The sequence below is a fragment of the Notothenia rossii genome (genome assembly GCF_949606895.1).
Source record: "Notothenia rossii genome assembly, chromosome: 1".
In the NCBI taxonomy this organism is placed as follows: Eukaryota; Metazoa; Chordata; class Actinopteri; order Perciformes; family Nototheniidae; genus Notothenia; species Notothenia rossii.
The window spans coordinates 31,780,494-31,791,853 of record NC_136912.1 but is presented as its reverse complement, the minus strand read 5'-3'; the positions used below and the strand labels follow the sequence as shown (position 1 = coordinate 31,791,853).

The 11,360-nt window shown below is 38.0% G+C and overlaps 1 long non-coding RNA gene across 1 annotated transcript; it reads right to left on the bottom strand.

The window, feature by feature from the left end:
- Positions 1-4,129: 4,129 nt before the first annotated feature.
- Positions 4,130-7,732, bottom strand: LOC307013196. Its single transcript, XR_013800889.1, has 2 exons — positions 6,420-7,732; positions 4,130-5,840 (listed from the first exon to the last, which is right to left on the bottom strand). It is a non-coding gene; the product is annotated as an uncharacterized lncRNA (long non-coding RNA).
- Between the last annotated feature and the right edge of the window lie 3,628 nt (positions 7,733-11,360).

The following is an 11,360-nucleotide window of genomic DNA, read 5'->3' as shown; positions in this document are numbered from 1 at the left end:
CATCCACGCGTTGTTGTTATCACTGGCTCAGTGTCATTTAATTTGACCAAATGTCTTTAGATTTAATAGATTGTATTATTATCCACCTTTTTGTTTTATGTCCTTTTATTTAAAACATTCTTTGAGACTTCATCTTCTGGTTCAAATTTCAATAAATTTAATTTGTATAATCAGTCTTTTTTCTTTATTCTACATGAAAATGTTAGAGATTCCATTCAAATCTGTTGATTATTCAGATCTTCCTCAGGCTAGGAATAGTATGTCGAGTTTTTAATGCTAAATGTATATCATTTTCTCACAGGATATAGAATGAGACAACACAGTTTTTATCCATTGTGTATGAATGCTTCAGCTCTTCAGACCAACACAGTAAGATGTGAGCATGTTCCTAATTGTGTTGGTATGCAACCTAGGTCTGCTCTGTTTAATAACGCAAATCTGCCACTTTTATATTGTAGAATTTGTAAAATTAAAGCAGTCTTTAATTGTTTGTCCTAAACATAGCAATATATGCTTTTGAAATGTAACATGTCTTTGAAAAAAGAATAGTATACAGTTTATATTTTGCATCACCTTTAGCTTGAAAATACATAGATGTGTTTTTTTAATCTATAAAATAAACAGACAGACACTTTATCAATCCTAAATTGGGAAATTATTTAACAGCAGCAGTGTGTTCAGGTATTAACATATTTAAAGTTGGAATAAAGTATAAACTACACAACACAAGTATAATGCACGGCAATCCATAAGATACGTCCGATATGTTCATGAAAACTCCCCAGGAGGCACCAACACTAACGTGGCCGAGTGGACTCCGGAGTTTGCTGCATGAGTTGCACTGTATGATCTGTGGTGTAGTGGGCTGTCACTCAAAAACTGAGTAGCCAATGGGGACACACCTCTGAAAGTCCCGCCCACCTGGGACGTTAGTCAAAATCGAAAACAAAAAATGAGGGAGCGCAAACGAGAAGAGCTGCAGCGAGAGCAAAAGTCTGATCATTGAGAAAGAAGAAACAAGAACTGCAAAAAAAAAACTATGTTAAAACAAAGAAAGAATACTTATAGTTTAAATGATTGCACAAATGATTTGTTTGCAACTTATAGTTTTATTTTTGATTTATTTTATTTTGCTTGATCAGTTTTTTTTTCTTTTAAACTCATAGTTTTGCTTTATTCTGAGAAAGTGTTGCTTTATCTTTAGGATACAAAACTAATCCCATACAGTTCTAGCATACATCTACATTACGCTTCGAAAACAATGTCATGGACCTTATTATATGACGTGCTGCCTCAAGAGTGTGCCGTTTTTCAGACACCGTATCAGGTAATCTTAATTTAATTGTCTTTGGGCGTTGTCTGCGTTCCCATTGAAAAGCTCCACCCTTTCTGGGGGATCTCGGCCCACTTGTCTAGCCCTGAATTCGAGTGTGATTGCTGTGTACTCCTACACAAACAGAACATGAGGGTGATACATTCCAGGTTCGTAATAACATAGAAGAGATTATTGTCCCATTTACACGGAAACGCAAACGAACCAAATTCAATATAAAAAAAGTTCCGTTCACACGGATATGGCTCAATAAACGTGTCCCTTCACACAAGACCGCTCGACCCGCTGGAGACGCTGTAGTACATATGCTGGGCCTGTAAGTGGCGCTGTACTTCTGCCACAAAATACACCAAAAGCAGCGAAGAAGAACCCCGAGCATGGTTGCCATGGTTGCCTGGTTGCCCTATCTGTTTATTATTCTTCGCGGTGGATTTAGCAACATGTAGTTCATGTAGTTCTCCATGTCCACTTGTTGCTTGTTGCTACTTACAGTTGCTATTGACCATGCTACAGCAGTGAGCAGCAGAGGTGGGGAGAGGCGGGGCTATGGCTTCATCGTTATCAGGAAAATGATCGAATAGGAGCACACAGAGCTGTTTGCCCCCCAGAGCGTTCTGTCCGCGGATCTATCCACCTTGGGACCCGTTATTGTTTTAGGGGTCCGTTTCCGCGTTTCCGTTACGGCTTCGTGTGAACGAACGGGCAATACGAAAGAGAAAAGTAGCGGATACAACCCGTTTCGTTCCCGTGTAAACAGCACATATGTTTAGCTGTGGAGCATGCTAACATGCAAAACTTCAACATTAACAGGCTGAAGTTAGCCAGGCATAATGTTGACCATGTTTACAATGTTAGTGTAGCATGTTAGCAAGCTGAATTTTGCTAATTTGTATGTGCTTTATCCGTCTCAACTCTTGTTTATTTCTCTTATGTCTAGATAGTAACAAGTGACTTTGCAAAAATGTTTAACCTATCCAAAAAATCTAACTATTCGAGGTCAATAGATAACCTCAACCATCTTGCTAGAGTTTTTCAATTCCAGTGACATGTTTTAGTCATGATTGTTTATTTAGAGGGTTGCAAACCGTACCAGTTTTAATAATATCTGGCTCTTGTTATTGAATTTGAATGAATTTCACTTGGATAAAACACATGGGAAATGGACATGATGTAATTGTTGATTAGCACTAAACACGAAGTACAGCTAAGGCAAGTGGTTATATCAGTATTTGAAAAACAAAAGTAAAATTGTCTCCTGTGTTATTGTCACAACAAGTCCTCCAACTCATACGACCACATGGGTCGATTGTTCAAGCCCTTATTACGATCAAATATGTAGTTTGTTCAAGCGCTTAATACGACCTATAATTACGTTTTAAAGTTTTCGGCCTCTAGTGCTCCCGTTGAATGCAAACGTTACAGAGGGTCGTTTATTCACAAATAACCCTCTCTATAAAATCCTAAATTGTAGGATAGTTTGACCATTAAAACGCTTTTTGATTAGATTTACAATCCACGTCCAGTCGATATGTAGGATCTATAGTTTGATTGATATTACGAAGATGATTTGAGGTTTCGTCAGGAGAACGTGCATATGCGGCAAGCTTCCATGTAAAGTTACGGGTTGAAAACAGTATTTCCGGTCTCAACGTTTTCATAATAAAACCAATGATCAAATGATTTTAAAGCTATATCTGCAGTATTCATCTACTAAAAAAACATCAGTTTATCCTTGGTAATTATACGACATTAATTGGTTTAAATTGTGTACAATGCTTTTGTGTTTTTCCCATAGGTTTTTCTCTTTCGATTCTGAGAGACACATTTCTTTTTTCAGAGGTTTTGATAGGCTAAAACATTGAGCTACCCATAATCCTGGATGTTTTAGCCAAAGTGCACGTCGGGATATGGTGTTTATGCGATATAAATCGGAAAATATTTTTAAAAAATTAAATAATACTTTGTCCCGAGTGGTCTTGCTTTTCTCTTTGGAAGTCATCACATAACGGCATTGTAATACATGGTTCGGCTGCATTAAATATTACACATCTGCCTTAGTTCTCTATTTATAGAGCCCTGATGAGAAGACTTCTGGACAAACTGGAAGAAATGCCGCCAAAACTGAATACGTGTCGTGGATCATAAATATATCAGCAATTAAACAATATCTTCCATTTCTTTTCACACAATACGTCTCCTCGCAGTATCAACACTAATTCGGCTGACTTTTATATTTGATCCAATTGGTAGATAGGTTATATTTACACCATAACGGTGCACAGCTGATAGAAAGGGACTTTTAGTTTTTAAAGATATTACTGATTTTCTGAAGTACCTTTCCAACTCCTCATGCAGATGACTGTTACAGGTCTATACCATAGACTGTATATATAAATGGACGTAGGGTCCGTGACGTCACCCATAGGATTCTGCAGAGTTGCCGAGAAGCCCTTAGTAGGCGGAGTCGCCCACTAACGGCTCGACAGTGACGTCAGAGTTCAACTCCCGCCTGCTCCAAATAAGGGCAAAGAGGCGGAGGCGGGACCTGCTGCCACCGAGCTGGAAGTTCCAGAGCTAGCTAAAGCTACCAAGCTAAGCTAACATGCTCCCCATCTGCACACTGCCGTCGCATTTTACGTTTCTAAGGTAAGCGGACATGAAACTATTCAGCAAAACTATAAATAATAATCTAAGTTATTGAGTTTTTAGCATAATACTTCAGAATCTTAAAATCCCTTAATGTTCTAAATTCAACACTGGAATCAAGCAAATATTAATATGTTTGCATGACATTAGTTATTTATATTTTGATATCACTTAACTATACGTTTAATACATTTAAGTCAAGCAAAGGTACTTGTGATGGTAGCTAGTTAGTGCTCTTACCTGTGAGGCCTCCTCCAAACAGCATAATAACCAGACTGTATCATTAAAACTAAGTACCAGTTCTAGATCCTCGACTTTAGACAAACAAATCAAAAGACAAAATGTATTTAAAGACCAATCTTTATTTGAATGTGCCCCTTAACCTGATATCTTATCAAGCTCCACTTTTGTGGAATCAGCTTCCAGTTTGTGTTCGGACGGCAGACACCCTATCCGTTTTTAAGAGTGCGCTTAAGACCTTCCTTTTTGATAAAGCTTATAGTTAGGGCTGATTAGATTCAGCCCCTAGTTTTGCTGATATAGGCTTAGTTTGTCGGGGGACATCTTACTTCTTCCTTCTCTCTGTCTATACCTGTGTACTCTCATGTTCCGATTAACCCAGCTTCCCCAAATGTCTTTCTTTTTGGTGTCTATATACGCCGGGATCCGGAGTCATGGATGATCCTGCGGTCCTGTGTCATGGATTGCGAGTCCTGGATCTTGAGTCGTGGCTGTGGTCCTGGATCATAAGTCCTGGATGGATATACTCATGGATTCATCTTCCTATTATACACACATGCATTTCCAAACATTTGGACTACCTATGTTGCAAATGTATTATCTTTTCAATTTACACACGGCATCTATTGCACGTCTGTCCGTCCTGGGAGAGGGATCCCTCCTCTGTTGCTCTCCCTGAGGTTTCTCCCATTTTTCCCTTTAAACTGTGGGTTTTCTCTGGAAGTTTTTCCTTGTACGATGTGAGGGTCTAAGGACAGAGGGTGTCGTATTGTCATACTGATATTCTGTACAAACTGTGAAGTCCACTGAGACAAATGTAACATTTGTGATATTGGGCTATATAAATAAACATTGATTGATTGATTGATTGATATATTAGTTATACAGTAATAGTATTGACAATCTAAAAAAACTGAGCAACTCAACAGTCAACTTTATATTTCTTATTGTCTAAAACATTTATTATTTTCATTTTTCCCCTCTCATATTCAGTGTGGAAGGGTTGAGACAGCGTGGTGTCCAGAGAGCTGCAGAGACTTCAGGGAGAAACCTCCGTGTGATGGACGTCCTGTCTGTTGGTTTGGAGAGGACTGAGGGTCTTTCCTCAGCAAGGAGGACCAGGCCTGATGGAGGAGCCCATGCTGGGCAAAGCTGATACCAACTGCACAGGCCTTGTCCGTCACTTTATTTGACTAAATGTGTTTACTTATACATTTAATAGGTTTACACCTTCTGTTTGATTAACTTTTGGTTCACATTTTAATATATTGTATTTGTATTTGCACTCCTTTTGTCCATTATTCTTACTGAAAATGTTAGATTACACATTCACATCTGACTGAAGATTGGCCCCATTTATTTGTGAAGTTGCAAACTCTGCGGTACAAGGCACAAGTGATGTGAAGCTGATAAAGTGAGGCAAATAGAAATAATCAGCTGATGGAGTGTAGATGTGGAAATAGGTGCATTCGATCAGCTGATTGTGTTTTCACAATAAAAGTAGTTTCTTAGGTGTACTGGTCTTAAAATCTCATAACATCAGCTTTTAATGTTCCTCTTGGATGTTCTTCTTGACCCTCAGAGAAGGAGAAAATGTCGTGTCTTTCAGGCATGTCCTTTCCTAACAAAAATTACAGGAAACATAAAACATATTATTGCAGAACAAGTGTGTTATTTATGAAAGCGGTGTGTTTGTGTGTTTAGGGGCTGTAGATATAATTATTTTGTAATCGTAATGTTTTTTTTTATTTGAACAGTGAGCTACAAAGACAATCAGATTATAAATGAACAGTATGAAGTTCATCAACATTGAAATATATGTTATTATCAAAATAATATTTAACTGTTATCAAAACGTAGTGCAACTGTAGAAGCTTGCTCTGTTGTCTCACTGAAAAAAATAACTTTTACCACATTTTTTAAAGACAATATTGAGAGATAAATAGTAGCAGTTCACACTATGTGTTAAATATCTTTGCCTTTAATACATTAAATTAGAAAGCTGACAAAATCATATTGCTTGTCAACATCTAAATGTAACTTTTTGCATGGAAAAAACCCTCAACTTAACTGATTTGTAGGTGATCTAGTATTTAGTATTTTTGAATGGAATGTATATCAGTGTATATCAATACTTCATTTATTTAAACCAATATCGTTCTTGATTCTTTGTACAGTATGAAAAAAAGAGTCTTTGTACCTGTGCTGAAGTTCACTGCTGTGAGGAGTCCAGTTCTGTCTCTCACTCTCTGGTCCAGCCTGTCTGCATCACCTGGACACCTTAAACAAACAGACATATATGTAAAGTACCATGTGTACAAACAATATAACTTATTATCTTCTGTTGAACATGTTGGATTGTGTAATGTCCGAGTCAGGGTCCTTTTTATTTTACTGTAACTTTGGAAGTTGTGTTACCAACGCTTACTGTTTATTTGATACCAATTTGGTAATGTAATTAATAAAAACAACAAGGTTTGGGCTGTTCTTCAGATGACTGTGACGTTAACGTGTAAACTCAATAATGAACTGCAGCTCAACCAACCATATTGTAATATCTAAGTAATCATCTTGAAATATGACATTAATAATTGTAATATACACACATCTTATTTTGAGGTTGATTTCACATACACTCCTTCAACATTAGCTTGTCTACATACTTCAGCATAGCCAATTTAAATTAACCTTAGCGATGCATACAGTTCCTACCTACATAATAAAATATCTCTCTAAGTTACAATGATGACCTTATTTTATCAACCTCAAACAGAAGCCGTTTGTTCAACAGTATTATCATACTTAACGCTTAACACTTGTCTATTTCGTTTTAACCTTTATATATAGTCTATGATTTTAACTTGGAGGCTACGATTAGCATCGTTAGCACCGATGTAGCTACCACTCGCTTACACGCTAACCCAAGCCTTAACATTCATTACGTAGCTGAATCATTAACACATAAATAAGTACTCGAATTTCACTTGCCGCAAAACCGCATTCATGCACCGTCAGTTTCAACCACAGAGCGAGTCACTATAGTCCGATATATAAGCATGAAGAACAAACAAACACGGCCGGGGTCAAGTTGTGTTCCCTGGATGAACTGAGCAGGCAGAGTCCCTGTAGCTTCACGGAGCTGCTAGCAGAGAGACAAGAAGCTAACAGCAGCAGTCACTTGAGGGAGCCGTTACTCAATGTGACCACGCCCTAATTTATGCAAAAACGTTAAGACCTAATATAAATAAAAGGGTCGTCTTAGAAAACAATTCACTCACAGATCCCTAATCATGAAGATGGAATCTAACTATATTCATAATAATATGTATTGCATCCATGGGTAGAAACATGTTTTTTACTGCTGTAAAGTTGGGCATTTTAACATGGGGGACTATGGAAATAGCTCCTTTCTGCAGTCAGTCCCTATCAGCCAATATATGAACTGCAGTGTGTGGCACTTCCGTATTGGTGTCCCGGCTCTTCCCCAGAGTTTGCCGCTTGGTCTATACAGGTTCCTGGTACAATGCATAAGCTTCAAATCGAGAGACTGAAACTGTATTTTCCTTTACCTTTCTGTTTTAATTTCACAATAAAGTCAATAGTAATATTATGTTTGATATTATTATGTTTTATTAACTAGACCACTGTTTTTTTTAACACGCACCCTCTAGTCGTTAAAGCACGTTATTGAATTTAGTTGTTGAATAAGTTATATTTAATGAAAACATTTCAATATTAAGAGTAGCCTATACAAAATAGGGGTCAATGATAGAAATATAGAATAGAACATATCAAGAAGACACTGTAGTGATCTCTACAATAAAACAGTTTAGTGCAGGACGTCCAAAGATATTAACAGGAGGATGTGCAAAACAGACAAACTAATAAGGCTTTACTTAAACATTGAAGAACACTTTAAGTTAAGGTCTTCTTTTGAATAAGAAAAAGATGTTGGGGTTATCCACAGATAAATATGAAGTCTGACAAAGTACTTAACGTCCAATACGTTGCATAGTTTATTTAGGCACTTGACAATCACCTTCCCTGAATTTTACTCAGGTGTAACTAAAGTCTGATTTAAGGGTTGTATATATTTCACATCATTAATCAGAATCTGCAAAGTAATTAAAATAAATGTAGTGGAGTAAAAATATCAGGTTAAGCTCTGAATTGTAGTGGAGTAGAACAAAGTAGTATGCTGCTGTAACAAAAACATTTCCCAACTTGGGATCAATAAAGTATCTTATCTTATCTTATCTTATCTTAAGATGATCGATGGCTACTGCCATATTTTCAAAATTTGCCTCTGAACCTTGACAAGTGCATGTTTCAGGCTTATCAATGAACAACAGGAGGGGTCACAGACATAAGACCTTAGCTGTCATGTGGGTATATTAATGCTGCCCATTATGGACACAAGCAATTTTCACCCATTTATTAATTATATGTTTTAAATGTGATAACACCAATGTGTTTCGTATCCCCTAAACCTCCAGGGATGTATACAGTTTAATACTGGCAACTTCTAATTTTGGGAAATACGAAAACGTCTTTTAAAACTACAATTCCCAGTAGAGACGTGCCATAGAAAATGTTGCGAAACACACAATAGCCAGCATGTGTAATTCGGGGGGGGGGGAGGGCTGGGCTGGACCTGTCCAAGTCCAGTTTTGGACAGTCTGCCGTGGTTCCATTCCATTACAAAGAGCTGTTGACGCTCGGCGTAACCTTGTCGCACTGCCACTTCAACATCCAATCACAGAGCTTGAGGACTAATCACAGGGTTTGTAAAGCAAGGCGGATGTTGTAGTCCCAAATGATAGCTGGGGATTCTGGGTAGTGTAGTGTCTTCGGAATCTCTGTAGTGTCTAAACTCCGAAAAAACTATTTGTTTCTCCGAGTTGAAGGTTAAAAACACAAAAGCATTGTACACAATTAAAGGGCACCTATCATGCAAAATGCACTTTTGTACGTCTTTTATACATGAATATGTGTCCCCGGTGTTCCAGGGAACTCACCAAGTGTCCGAAAACACAGCCCTCTCTATTTTCCTCCATACCCAAATCTCTTAAAAAGAGGCTGCAACGGATCTGATACAGACTGATCCAGATTTGAACACTTCTGTGACGTCACAGAAGTGGCGCTACGGCTATTGGGCCAACTACACCAATCAGGAGGAGACAGCAACGGACATTGCCGTTCGAAAGCCCTGGAGACGCTGTAGTACATATGCCAGGCCTGTAGATGGTGCTGTTCTCACAGAATCAGCCCATGCAAAGACAGTGTTAAATTGAGCGAAATGAGGAATGGCTAAAATGCATGATCTGTTTGGTATTTTGAAAAATAAAAAGTATAAATATGCCTTATATAGGTATGGTCCTATATTATTCAAATATAGCATGATAAGTCCACTTTAAACCAATCAATATTGTGTAATTAACAAGGATAAACTGATGTTTTTTAGTGGATGAGTAATGCAGATATCACTGTGTAATCATTTGACAGTGAGGGGAATACTTCCGGTTTTATTATGAAAACTTTGAGACCGGAAATACTATTTTCACTCACGCTAACTTTACATGGAAGCTGCCGCATACACGTTCTCCTGGCGAGACCTCAAATCATCTTCGTAATATCTATCAAACTATAGATCCTACACATCCACTGGACGTAGATTCTAAAAGTACAATATACACTTCTCGCTAGAAATCTAATCAAAAAGCATTTTAATGGCCAAACTATTTCACAATTTAGGATTTTCCAGAGAGGGTTATTTGTGAATAAATGACCCTCCGGAGCGTTTGCAATCAACGGGAGCATGTTGTTTCTTACATGACCACGAGAGGTGCTACACTTTAAAACGTGACTCTGGGTCGTATTTAGCTGCTGAACAATCGACCTATATATATGGTCGTTTTTTGTAGGAGGCTGTATTGTCATCACTTTGTGCTTCCAACCCAACTTCTCTTTCTAAATGCTTCTCCAGTGTAAGAACTACATCCATCTACTTCCACCGTAGCTCCTGACATACAACGGGTATTTGGCAAATGTCAACATAGGTTAATCCTGTGTTGTCCAAAGTTCCATATCCTATGGCATTGTATCGTTCCTCTGAATTAGCTGTCAAAAATCTGCATGTCATGTAAGCCCTCAGCTTCTTCTTGCATCATATACTTGACAGACATTTTCTGTGCAGTTACCGCTGCAGGCTCCCATCTGCAAATACCCGAGTCAGTTTATCATTCACAGGTGGTGAATCAGCCCCTTTAAAGTTTTGTATTCTTTCTTGTATTCTAAAAATAAAACATTGTTTATCTATAATGCCCCCGGAACAAGCACTTTGTTTACAAAGATTTTGGAAAATGCCTATCGGAATAAGACACAGACTTCTGAAAACCAAAGGTTTGTATTAAATGTGTTTATAGTTCCAACATCCCTCTAAGCAATCCATGGATTCTGGGCCATTAAAGAATATAATACTAACATTTTTATCTACAAAGGCAATGATAGTAAAACTCATATATTTATTTTAGCTTGGCATCCCGCTTTTTTCTTTAGCATATTGTCTTATCTTTGCTTTAGAACCATCTGCTGCGGGTGCACTTGTTGCCTTTTTGGCATATGCTGGATTTATTGCCAAAATTGTCGATGCTTTTATTCTGAATAATTCACAGTGAGCTTAAGTTTGGTGAATAGTTAGAAGAATGTCAGTATCTGGATACACAGGAACTGAATCTCACATTAACTGACTCCTTCTCTAACCACTTACCCAGACACAGCACTTCTACAGAGTCTATTTGTGGTCAGATGTTTCAGTTTGGACACTTGTGTCATTCGGCCCCTGCACTGCTGTCAATGCCCTCTGAACACTCAAATGACATCACTTCACAATTACATCACCCGGTCTTTGCGGGCAAAAGAAACATATAAATGTCATGGGCCGATGAATGCTTTGACTTTGTTTCTGATGAGAGTGAAGAACACAAATGGTCTGAGGGCCCGTGTGACAATACGTGCGCACGTACACGCACATGTTGGGGCACACGTGAGCAAATTGTACTTTTGTGTGATTTCCCAGTAGTGCGTTCCAGTGTTTATATATTTGTGTGTGTTTGACAGAGAGAGAGCGAGAGGTAGCAGC